This window comes from Pongo abelii, chromosome 3, assembly GCF_028885655.2.
Source record: "Pongo abelii isolate AG06213 chromosome 3, NHGRI_mPonAbe1-v2.0_pri, whole genome shotgun sequence".
NCBI classification, from domain to species: Eukaryota; Metazoa; Chordata; class Mammalia; order Primates; family Hominidae; genus Pongo; species Pongo abelii.
Window position 1 is genome coordinate 10,732,072 of NC_071988.2, and position 12,168 is coordinate 10,744,239.

At 31.5% G+C, this 12,168-nt stretch overlaps 1 long non-coding RNA gene across 2 annotated transcripts in view; it reads left to right on the forward strand.

The window, feature by feature from the left end:
• Positions 1–12,168, forward strand: part of LOC129058912 (uncharacterized) — an 86,876-nt gene that overhangs the window by 40,144 nt on the left and 34,564 nt on the right. The window contains exons 2-3 of one of the 2 annotated variants that reach the window (XR_010139604.1): positions 4,764–4,806; positions 11,648–11,808. This is a non-coding gene — a long non-coding RNA (uncharacterized LOC129058912). The remainder of the gene's footprint in view (positions 1–4,763; positions 4,807–11,647; positions 11,809–12,168) is intronic. The other variant, XR_008524350.2, reaches the window with a different exon arrangement.

Here is a 12,168-nt window from a genome sequence, read left to right on the forward strand (position 1 = left end):
GCCTTGCCTTTCTCTTCTGTAAGACTTCTACATCTTATTGGTATTCTACCATCACCTAAACCAAACCTTCCTGCAATTATTTGTTTACAATCTTTCTCTCCCACTAGAAAGATGTTGAGGACATACCACACATGTTTCTATAGCTGTAAAATGTAGTCCAATGACTCTCCAGCATGATGTGAATAATATATATTTGTTAAATTAATTAGATTACTTCTGCTTTTCTAAAGCTCGATATTACTTCATTTCCCTTAAACACCAATTCTACTCTGTATTCCTTTGTCTGTAGATTTCCAAAAAATTTGATTTAATAACCACAAAGATAGCATTTGATCATATAATATATATTGTTCTTTGGCTCTTTTATTAATTATGTAATTTATTGATCCTTTCATTCACCCATGTGTTAATTGACTCAGTCATCAAATAGTTCAGATTTTTTTATTTTTTAAGGATGGGTGATACATCTCAAATATAATTTTTTAATTCCCCAAAATTTCTAGTCCAGTGCTAAATGTAACACTAGTTGTGTATCCTTGTGCACATTACTTAACATCTCTGCCACAGTTTCCACTGTTATTAAGTGGAAATACAATAGCATGTTGTATTCGAAGTGAAGATTAAATTAATTATATAGGAAAGTGTAGCCATGGAACAAATACTATATAACTGTTTGTTGTTGCATTATTAGCTGACTAATAAATCCATGCCAAGTTGCTTGATAAACACAGTTTATTCCTGGAGAGAAAAGATTTTAAGAATAGTAGATTAGGATTTTTTTTCTGATTTCTACAGTTCATAGAGTCATTGCTTCTTTTATGATTAAAAAAATTCAAAAGACAAACATAAAGCTGTATAAAACATGGCGATATATTAAAACAAATTTATGAGTAATAAATGAATCAATCAACCAAGTTACCAAGTTACCTGTCTTTTAAAAATATACACTAAGTTATGAATATACTGGAATGTTTTATTCTGAAACATATAACCATTTTTCAGCTTCTAACGTGGAAAAAAATGGCCAATGCAGGTTGAAGGCTGCATGCTTGTTTCAATTCTGCTTAGCACAAGTTCAGAACTCATCATCACAAGTGGTTTTAAATACTTTTAAATTATTCTAAGATAAGCAAAGCTAATTTACAAAGTTACAGATTTCTTTATCCGAGCCACAAAAATGCTCTTAAGTGGTTCTCTGTTATCTATATTTTTGAACTAATTTATTTCCTATTTTTACCAAATCTAGCTAGAACATAGTTGGCGAAGTATAGAGCTGGGAGTGAGTTGAAAGGCTCCTTGTGTCTTACATCTGCACTTTTCTCACTGTTTTCACCTTGAGCAGGTCATTTGACTTCTAATCTTAGGATCCTCATTTGAAATGGTGATATGCAGAAAAATAGAAAATGTGAGTGGAGTGGCTCGCACAGTGTTTGGTACAGTAGTTGCTCTGTGAAGGCTATTTCCATCATCCTCAAGCTTTCTCCTTGGAGCTATAATTTAGTTTTTCAAAATAGAACAACGTGATTTTTTTGTTACTTCTATTGGAAATCCCAGCCTTTCTTTTTCCAGAGAAGCTTAGTAATTGGCGTCATTGGCAGCCAAGTGTTATTAAAAATTTATATTTGGAAATCGTGCAGGGTCCTTAAAAAACATCTGATCCATGTTCCTTCTCAGAATATAATCATCACTGCAACAGCCCTGAATTCTGATTATTCACATCATCCTTGAACATCTCCATTTTCCAGGAACTCCCTCTGTCCATAGATGATGGATTATAATTCTGTCCATCTCTGCTAAGATCTAAAATTCATTTTCCTGCTTTCTCTCTATTGACATCTCCCTGATTCCTTGAGTAACCACATAACAGGTCTGACCTCTCTTCCTAGCCCACCTCAGCTGTGTTATCCAGGTTCCTCGCTCTCCTTTTACATATTTAATCTCTCAGAGAAAGACTATTCCTTGTTTTGAGGTTTGGAGCAAGTTATTTACTATCTTTGGGCCCTCCGTTTATTTAGCTAAGGGCACAGATAATATCTACTTTTCTTGGTTGTGAGAAATAAATAAAATTATATGTACTATTCAAAAAGCATTTGTTAAGCCCCAATTATATGCCAGGCCTTAGTCTAGAACGTGGAGATGTAACAGTGAACACAATAAACAAATGTCTCTCTTTCATGAGCTTTCTTCCTTGTGGAGGAGGCAGACAGAACACAACCTATCATTTGCATAGTAAACAAGCAAGATAGATAATAGGTTGGTAGGTAGTGATAAATCATAACAGAATAGTAGGACACATGTAATATTGGAGTACGAGGTAGTAAATTTAGGAAAGGTATACAGGGAAGACTTATGAGAAAGGTAACATTTGAAGAGATTGGAGGGCCAAAGGAGACAGTTAGATGTATTTGGGAATGAGAACATTCCAGACAGTTGGAACAGCAAGTATGAGGGCCTTGAAATGGAACCTTGACATCATTTCTGTCATGAAATAAAAATCAATGAACTTAACATCAGTTTTTCTATAGCAATGTTTAATTTAACCTAATAGAGTCTCTGAACATTCTTTTTTAAGAAAAATCTTATATTTTCTCACCACAACAGTACACATAGGGAAACTGGTAGTAATATTATCATAAGAATTAACAATATACCTATTTAGAATTTAATTTTACAGTGCTCATAAGCATTAGCTTGCATTCCCAGACTAATCAAGTTATTGGAACACTGGCCACCCAAATGCTTTTTACAATCAACATTTTTGGATATGTATTTAGCTTTCAGAGACAATCATAATGATATTTCATCTCCAAATATCTCGTGTCTTCTAGTGTGATAGAAAAGAAACGAACATCTACTGCTTTTCATTTGGAAGACACACATGCCAGATGTGGTTAAAGTTTGTCCATGGAACATGAAATTTCAAATTGTAAACATACCCTAAAGAAAATATTAAGGATAAATGCATAACTAAACATTAATGAATACTGTTGTTTATTTCCTCTCCCTTTCCTTCATATTTTCCATAAAAGTCTTAAAGATTAACATTTTAATATTTTATCAAAGGGCTCATGATTATTTGACGTTGTCTGATGTGTTTAAGCAAGAAAAAAATATATATATTTTATAATAAATATATATTTTTATATAAAATATATTTATAAAATATATTTATATATATTTATATATAAATTTATATATTTATTTATAAAACATATTTTTATAAATATATAAAATATATATTTTATATATAAATATAGAAGATATATAAAATATATATTTTATATATAAATGTAGAAGATATATAAAATATATATTTTATATATAAATGTAGAAGATATATAAAATATATATTTTATATATAAATGTAGAAGATATATAAAAATATATTTTATATATAAATGTAGAAGATATATAAAAATATATTTTATATATAAATGTAGAAGATATATAAAAATATATTTTATATATAAATGTAGAAGATATATAAAATATATATTTTATATATAAATGTAGAAGATATATAAAATATATGTTTTATATATAAATGTAGAAGATATATAAAATATATATTTTATATATAAATGTAGAAGATATATATTTATATATAAATATATAAGATATATAAAATATATATTTTATATATAAATATATAAGATATTTATAAATATATAAGATATATAAATATATAAGATATATAAAAATATACATTTAAATATATAAAAATATATAAATATATATAAATATATAAATATAAAATATATTTAAAAAGTGTATATAAAAATATATACACATATATAAATATATAAAATATGTATTTATATATAAATATATATTATATGTATTTATATATAAATATATATTTTATATAAATATATAAAATATATATTTATATAGAAATATATAATATATATTTTTATATACACTTTTTTATATATTTCATATTTATATATTTATGTATATTTTTATATATTTAAATATATATTTACATATTATTTTTATATATATTTACATATATTTTATATATATTATTAAAATATATATATAAATTTTTTTATATATTATATATATAAATATTTTTTATATTATATAATTTTTTTATATATATTATATAAATATTTTTATATATATTATATAAATATTTTTATATATATTATATAAATATTTTTTTATATATTATATAAATATTTTTATATATATTATATAAATATTTTTATATATATATACACATACATATTTATCATGGGAGGCCAAATTGTGCTCTCTACTAGGAAGGGACACTTTTACCTAAAATTTAGCCATTATGCTGCATGTAGACCAACACAGCTAGAAAAAGTCTCACTCACTCTCAAGGGAAAGGCTTGGGGGAGCAAGACTATTGCCAATCAAACAACACCTGTTAAATCTGCCTACTTGGACTTACATTACAATGACCCATTAGGCATAAAGGATACCTTTTACCATACTTGTTTTTTAGGATTTTATTATTTCTGAGCCACAATCTGTTGTTGTTGTTGTTACACTACAGAACGTTGAATGAGGATTAAGATATCATTAGATAAATTCGGAGTTGCAGATAATCAAGTAAAATATAAACTGAAAGCAGAAAATATTCAGGTAAAAATCTTAGTCTGGGTATTGTGGAAATGACTGTATGTCTGATGATTTGCTGTCAGTTTCATTGAACTGTAACATTAGTGTGCAACTCTGCTTAACATGTCCTTAAAACTTATTTCCTAATTTTTTTTTTGTTTTTTTTTTTTCAGAAATCTCCAAGTGAGAAGACCTTACTTGTCTTCTGAAAGTCTGGTAACTTTCACCTGCACATAATGCTACCGTCATGATTTCCTTTTCCTTCCTTCTTTCCACCTTTCCCTTCCCTTTCCTCCCCTCCCCCCTCCTCACCTGCCTTTCCCTTCCGTTCTTTATCTTTATTGAGGTATAATCGATAACAAACAAAACACTTTGTACATGTTTAATTTATACAATTTGATGAGTTTGGGCATGCGTCTACGATATTATCTGTATAATCAAGGTACAAGTGCATTCATCACCGCCAAAAATTGTCTTATGTCTCTTTTGTGTGTGAGTGTGTGTGTGTGGTAAGAATGCTTAACATCTGATCTACTCTTTCAACAAATTTTTAAGTACTCAATACATTACTGTTAACTATAGGCACTATGATATACAGAAAATCTGCAGAACTTATTCATTTTGTGTAATTGAAACTTTATACCTTTGAATGACAACTCCTCCTTCCCCTAACCCAGACCCTGGCAACTACCACTATCTTCTCTGATTCTCTGAGTTTGAAAATTGTATATACCTCATATAAGTAGAATCATACAGTATTTGCCTTTCTGAGACTGGCTATTTCATTTAGAATGGTGTCTTCCAGATCTGTTCATGCTGTAACAAATGTATAATTCATTTCTTTTTAATGACTGAGTAATATTTCTTTGTTTCTATATCTTGACTGTTGTGAATAGTGCTGCAATGAACATGGGCATTCTAATAGCTCTTTGAGATTTTTATTTCAATCATTTATTGAATGTGTGTGTGTATATATATGTATGTATACACAAAGACAGAAAAGGAATTGCTGGACCATAAGATAGTTTTATTTTTAATATTTGGAGAAACCTTTATACTATTTTCCGAAGTGGCTCTACCAGTCAGCATTCTCACCAATAGTATTAAAATGTTTAAATTATTTTCATATCCTCACCAATACATTGTCTTTTTATATATATAATAGCCATCCTGATGGGTGTGAAGTAATATCTCATTGTGTTTTCACTTCACATTTGCCTAATTAGTGATGCTGAGAAATTTTTTACATAATTGTTTGCCATTTTTATGTCTTCTTTTGAGAAATACCTATTTAGATCCTCTGTCCGGTTTTTTTTATCAGGTTGTTTTCTTGCTATTGAGTTCTCTGAGTTTCTAATATATTTTGGATACTAAGCCCTTATCAGATGTATGGCTTGCAAATTTTTTTTTCTGTTCTATAGATTGCTTCTTCACTCTGTTGTTTATTTTGCTGTGCAGAAGCTTTTTAGTTTGATGAATTTCCATTTGTCTATTTTTGTTTTTTTGTTGGCTGAGCTTTTGGGGTCAATTCCAAAAAAGCATTGCCCAGACCAATGTCGTATAGTTTTTTCCCTATTGTTTTTTCAGTAGTTTTATAATTTCAGGTCTTACGTTTGTCTTTAATCCATTTTAAGTAGATTTTTGTGTATAGTGTATGTGAAGGGTCCAAATCCATTCTCTTGTATGGGGGCACCTAGTTTTTCCAAAACGATTTGTTGAAAATATTCTCCTTTCACTATTTTGTGTTTTTGGCATCCTTATTGGTGATCAGTTGACTGTATGTATAATGCATAAATTTATTTCTGGGCTTGAAAGACTCATTGATCATGTTTAACTATCAGATTTAAAGCATGCATCCCAAAATATTTTATTATATATTTTTTCACTCTTATAAGTTATTTATTATATATTTTTTCACTCTTATAAGTTATATATAGGTACCATATATTATATATAAGATAAAAGTAAATCAAAATAGAAATAACAAAAATAAAACAAATATACAAATATTGAATATATTCTAAATTCATAAATATCGTCTTTTGCACTCTGAATAACAAATTGTAGCCCAGTCCTTGTAGCTAAATTCTTATTTTACTACATTTATATTTTTCTACCTTTTCCTTTTAAAAGCCATCTTTACACATTTTTTCTTTCCCTAAGCTTTTCAAGATTAATCTTCTGAAGTGGGAAAACTGGAATTATATCAGGGACTCCCCAGGGTAAAATTTGATTCTCAAATCTTTACTCTTTTCCCCCTGAAATATAAAACATGACACTATATACAAAAGGAGTCTTGCTTTCAAATCAGAATTTTTGTATTAGACTATATGCAACATTTATTCTGCTTATTAAAACTACATGTATATGATATACCTAGGTAAATATTACAGAAGGGACTTATTATTTTCTCTTTACAATCAAGTGTAATATGATTAGACACAAAATTGATATTTCTCCAGCTAGATTACTCGATGTCAGGTATTTTGAGCTCTCATGTTTCAGGTAGGGGAAAAAAATATGAAGAAACCAGGTTTTGCCAAAGGCCACCCTTAGAATCAGTGATAAAATCCACATGTATGAGTTACTAGTCTGTATTTTATCAGAATTTGTTTTAGATGATTCCATCAAAACACTATCTAATCTATCTGAAGATAGTAAATTTCAAGAAGTAAAGTAATGTATTAATGACTGTTCTGAAAAAATATATATTTTTTAACTTGTAAAATATGTTAGAGGAAAAAACTGATACTTAAGAGATCCTCCCAAGTATCCTCCAAGTGGAGATAAAACATCCACTAGAGGGCATTTCTCCTTGGAGGCACTGTTGTCAAGGCTGTAACCTCATTCCCCAAAATGCTATGAACTCATTTCATCAAATTGGGAGTAACTAACTAAAAAAATTGAATGTGAAGTATTTTGATGCTTCCGGATTCACACAGATAAGATCAGAACCACCTTACCATTTCAAAATTGACAGAATTTGAGAGGCTATCCATTTCTGGTAACTCTCCTAGTGTCAAGCATGTTGCATGTGTACGTTTTTTTTAACCATTAAAGCAAATTTGAAAGTAAAATTTTATTATACAAATTTAGAGATGAGAAAACTAGAGTCAAGTAATCTATGTGTATTGTGCTCTTATTGTCATGATTTCTGTGTGGTTTCATGCCCAATGGCGTCTTTGTATAAAAAATAGATAGATATAACTATGCTTATTTTTCTTATGTGTGTTATGCTGCTGTTTAGATGTATGTTTCAACTGTACGATATGATATTTTAATATACATATACATACTGAAATGATTACCAGTGAATCACACTAACGTATCCATCTGTTTACATAGTTACTCTTTTTGTGTGTATGTGTGATAAAAGTGTCTGAAATCTACTGTTAGTAAATTTCTAATATGCAACACAATATTATTAACTATAATTCTTCTGCTATGCATTAGACCTCTAGACTTATTCACCCTACATAAGTGCAAGTTTGTATCCTCAGACCTACAACTACTCATTTCCCCTGCTCCCCATCCGTGCCTGGTAACCACCATTCTACTATCTGCCTGTATGAATTTGATTTTGTTATATTCCACTTGTAAGTGAGATCATACAGCACTTATTCTGTGACTATATTATTTCAGTTAGCTTGATTCCCTTAAGGTTCATCATATGGTCACATATTCTATAATGTTCTGCTTTTATATGGCAGAATAACATTCCATTCCATTCCATGGCCATTGCATAGTTTTTGGTAATTGTCTAACCATCTTAGGTATTCCTGGTTGTTTACATCATTCTTATTTCTGCTTTTAGGTATTCCTGGTTGTTTAGAAGCATCATTCTTATTTATGCCTTTATCTTCATATGGTGTTCTGTATGTGTGTGTGTATGTGCACCTTCATGTCCAAATTTCCTTTTTACATGAGAATACCAGTCACATTAGATTAGGGTCCCATTGTACTCTAGAATGGCCTCTTCTTAACCTGCCTAATTATATCTCCAATGACTTTACTTCCTAATAAAGGCACATTTTGAAGTATTAGGGGCCTTCAACATAGGGCTTTTTAGGGAAACATTTCAACCTACAACAGTCACTTTATGTTTTACTCTATGATTGGCACTCGACTGGGTCGGTCCTCTAATAAATATAAGAGACGAGCCATTCTTGCTCTTTAGAATACTATGTGGAGTCCAAGAAGAACAGAGGGTGATTAATTGGGAAGATGTTGCTTCAGACAAAAAAAAAAAAAAGGAAAAATGGCTTTAGATTGGAGAGTGACCTAATTTAAAACCAGTTCTGACAAAAAACTTCATGTGACCTTGAACAATTTATTTTACCATTTTTTTGTTTCTTCACATAGAAGATAAAGTTATTGAATTGGATCTGTCGCTGCCCAGCAATAATACACATTAGACATGGATTTTGTAGAAACACTATAGTAGATGATGCCTAAACCATCTTTCAATTCTAAGAGGTTGTCAGATGCATCTGGAAGAGCCTGAGAATGCTTTTGAGTTATACGTTGAGCTTGATACCAAATACTGACCAACTTGGTAACATCCCCTCTTTCCTTACCTCCATTCCTTTTCAATACATATGTTTCTCTGATATTGTATGTTCTTAGGATATAATTGCTGTGCCTCAAAATTTTGAATCCTAATCTAAGACATGTGAGGTGTGACTGATGCTTAGAAAATTATGTTGGTAAAACTTCATAAAACCAGGATTTATTATTGTTTTTTATTCTAGGACTATTTCATTCTAAAAATATTGTTCTTTCCTCTACTATACGATCAAGTCTCCATAGCTTTTGAAAAATTCAACCTCTCTAAATAGTTTTCAATTGGATTTGGAATGTTTTAAATTTTACTTGAGCTTCATTTTTAATGTTTTAATTTTAAAAAATGTTTTCTAACGGGCATGAAGCATAATAAGATTTTTATATTCTTTATTCCTTGTGCAGCTAGGACAGGACAGTTTTCTCTTTGATATTTTTGGGAGAAAGAACAATTAGACTGTCATCATAAACTCTTGTTGTCAAAGGACAGCTTAATTCCATTGTCAAGTGCTGATGTCTTTGGTGCTAACTGCTGAGCATTAAGAAGTTCTGTTCTCACTGCCAGAGGCTTACTCATGTTAAATTCTTGTCAGCCTCCCTAATCATAAGCCACTTAAATGAGGAAAAAAAACAGTGCTTCCAAATCTGAACCAAGTATGCTATATAAAGTTGGTGGACATGGTAACAACACTTGCCAAAGAAATATTCTAGCCAGCAGTGATATGGCATCCTGAGTAATGAGCTGAAGCAATCACCTAGACCTTAGTGTGTCATCCTAAAAGTAAAATGGAAACATACCTAAAGAAATAAAGAAATAATATTTAAATTATTGAAAAGAGCAATAGATAAAATGATATGAAGAATATATTTGGATCTTCTACCCTGAAATAAGCCCCTCTCTGCCCTGGCGTCATTTCAGGCCAATGAGCTATACCCAGTGATTCCAAAGTCCACATATATTTATTCTGTTCTCATTGTGCAAAGTAACCACTCTGAAGTCAAGCAAGTCATTGTTGATAGATAGTACTAATTGCATTAGGTTTTATATATGTGTGTCTGAACATACTATATAAAAAACATATACAGTACATGATTTTGCCTTTTATATATATGCTTGCATGTGTGCATATATATGTACATATGCAATCATGCATAGTTAATGGCAGATGTATACACTTGTGAAATAGAATACCTACCAATTGCTAATGAAGGGATTTCTCTGATACCAATTCAACTTGTATGGGGAAAGCTACTTGCCTGCTTTATTTCTCAATTTTTTCATCTATGACACAATGTAAGCTGGTGCACATGTTATCTGTGTTGTCTCCTAGCTCTTAATTTTATAACATGAATTGCATTTATCCAATAGGAGAAACACTTTCCAGCTTCAGAGTGTAATTGGTATATTTTACATTGCAAGTAACAGAAGCCCCATGGAGCCAAATTGATCAAAATATGGTATTTCAGAAGGATGAGGTAGATCTTACCTCAGGCATAGATGGGTACATAGATTCCAATGAAAATAATGTGGCACTGTCGTCTTGTAGCTCTGCCTTTTCTTCTGTGCTGGGCTCTTGTTTACCTGCTACAGGCTGATATTCTCCGTATGGTTGAGTATGTGTCCAAGCACTGCCAAGCTTCACATCTACCTGGCCTCCAATGCAAGAGGCTTTTAGAACTGCTGTTAGAATAGTCCTGGGAGAGCTTGGATTTCTGAGTTGAGACATGCGTAGACCCTTAAATCAATCACTCAAGCTGTGTGGACAATTTTCCATGGTACTCTGGACTAGGATGACCCATCCAAGAATTGGCAGGAAACCAGCTGGATCAGCCATACTTACACAGATTTATTCCCCCATATTTCAAGGAAGTAAGCCATTTTGCTTGATCCAATACATACTTTTCTACAGTGCTTACAACTAAGAACTCAGATACAGGGTCTTAAAGGCTTATTTCCTCTTACTCTTCAACATGAGCCTCTGCTCTAACCATTGTCAATCACTATGAATTTTCTTGTGTTTCATATTTTCTTGACTCTGGCTTATCTTGATAATTTCCTCATCTTCCTAAAGCCCTTAGCATGACTATCTTGTATACTTTCCCACCCACAACTCCAGATTTTCTCTACAAAATGTTGAAACAGATAAATACACATGGAAACAAAACAAAAAATAATAACTTAGCACACCTCTCTAGTAAATATTGTTTTCCTCAATGCTGGTGTAGAGAATTATTTTCTAAACTCCCACAGTGCCCTAGATTTTTCTCTGTTATTGCACTTACTAAAAGATACAGTGCTTTTTCTTTCCTACCACTAGACTCTTGCATAAATAAGGCATGTTTTGATTTAAAGACGCATAAACAGAAATTGAAATATTTTATTTAAAAAGAAAAAAAATTGGAAGGATCCCAGTACTTTCATAACTACCAGAGAGTTGTCTTCATATTTCTTGTATCTGCTGACTTTGCATGTCTATTTTATGTTCTCCCTTTCCAGAAAAGCTGGGATACATGATGACTGTCATCCCTTGAGTCACGTGCCCTGTAGCTGCCACTGTTGGGCTTGACTCTCTGTCCTTGGGCCCACTTTGAAAATCCCTGGGAAGTCCTTGGAGTCAGATGATCAGGCCTCCACGCCTCTGCCAAAAAGTCTGTTCAGTGAGTTTAGAATCATAGAAAAGACATGGATGTGGGGGGATCCTACGCCATGTATTTGAAACAGTAGCTGCCATATAATATGCTTTCAGTATATGAATGAATTCAAAAGGATATTATCATGCTGATACCTTCTAGATCAGGAGTCCCCAACCCCTGAGCCATGGACTGATATGGATCTATGGTCTGTTAGGAACTGGGCTGCACAGAAGGAGGTAAGTGGCAGGCAGGAGAGCATTACCACCTGAGCTCTGCCTCCCATCACATCAGTGAGCTCTGCCTCCCATCACATTAGTGGTGGCAGGGCAATAGATTCTCATAGGCGTGTGAACCCCTGTGTACTGTGCATGTGAGGGATATAAG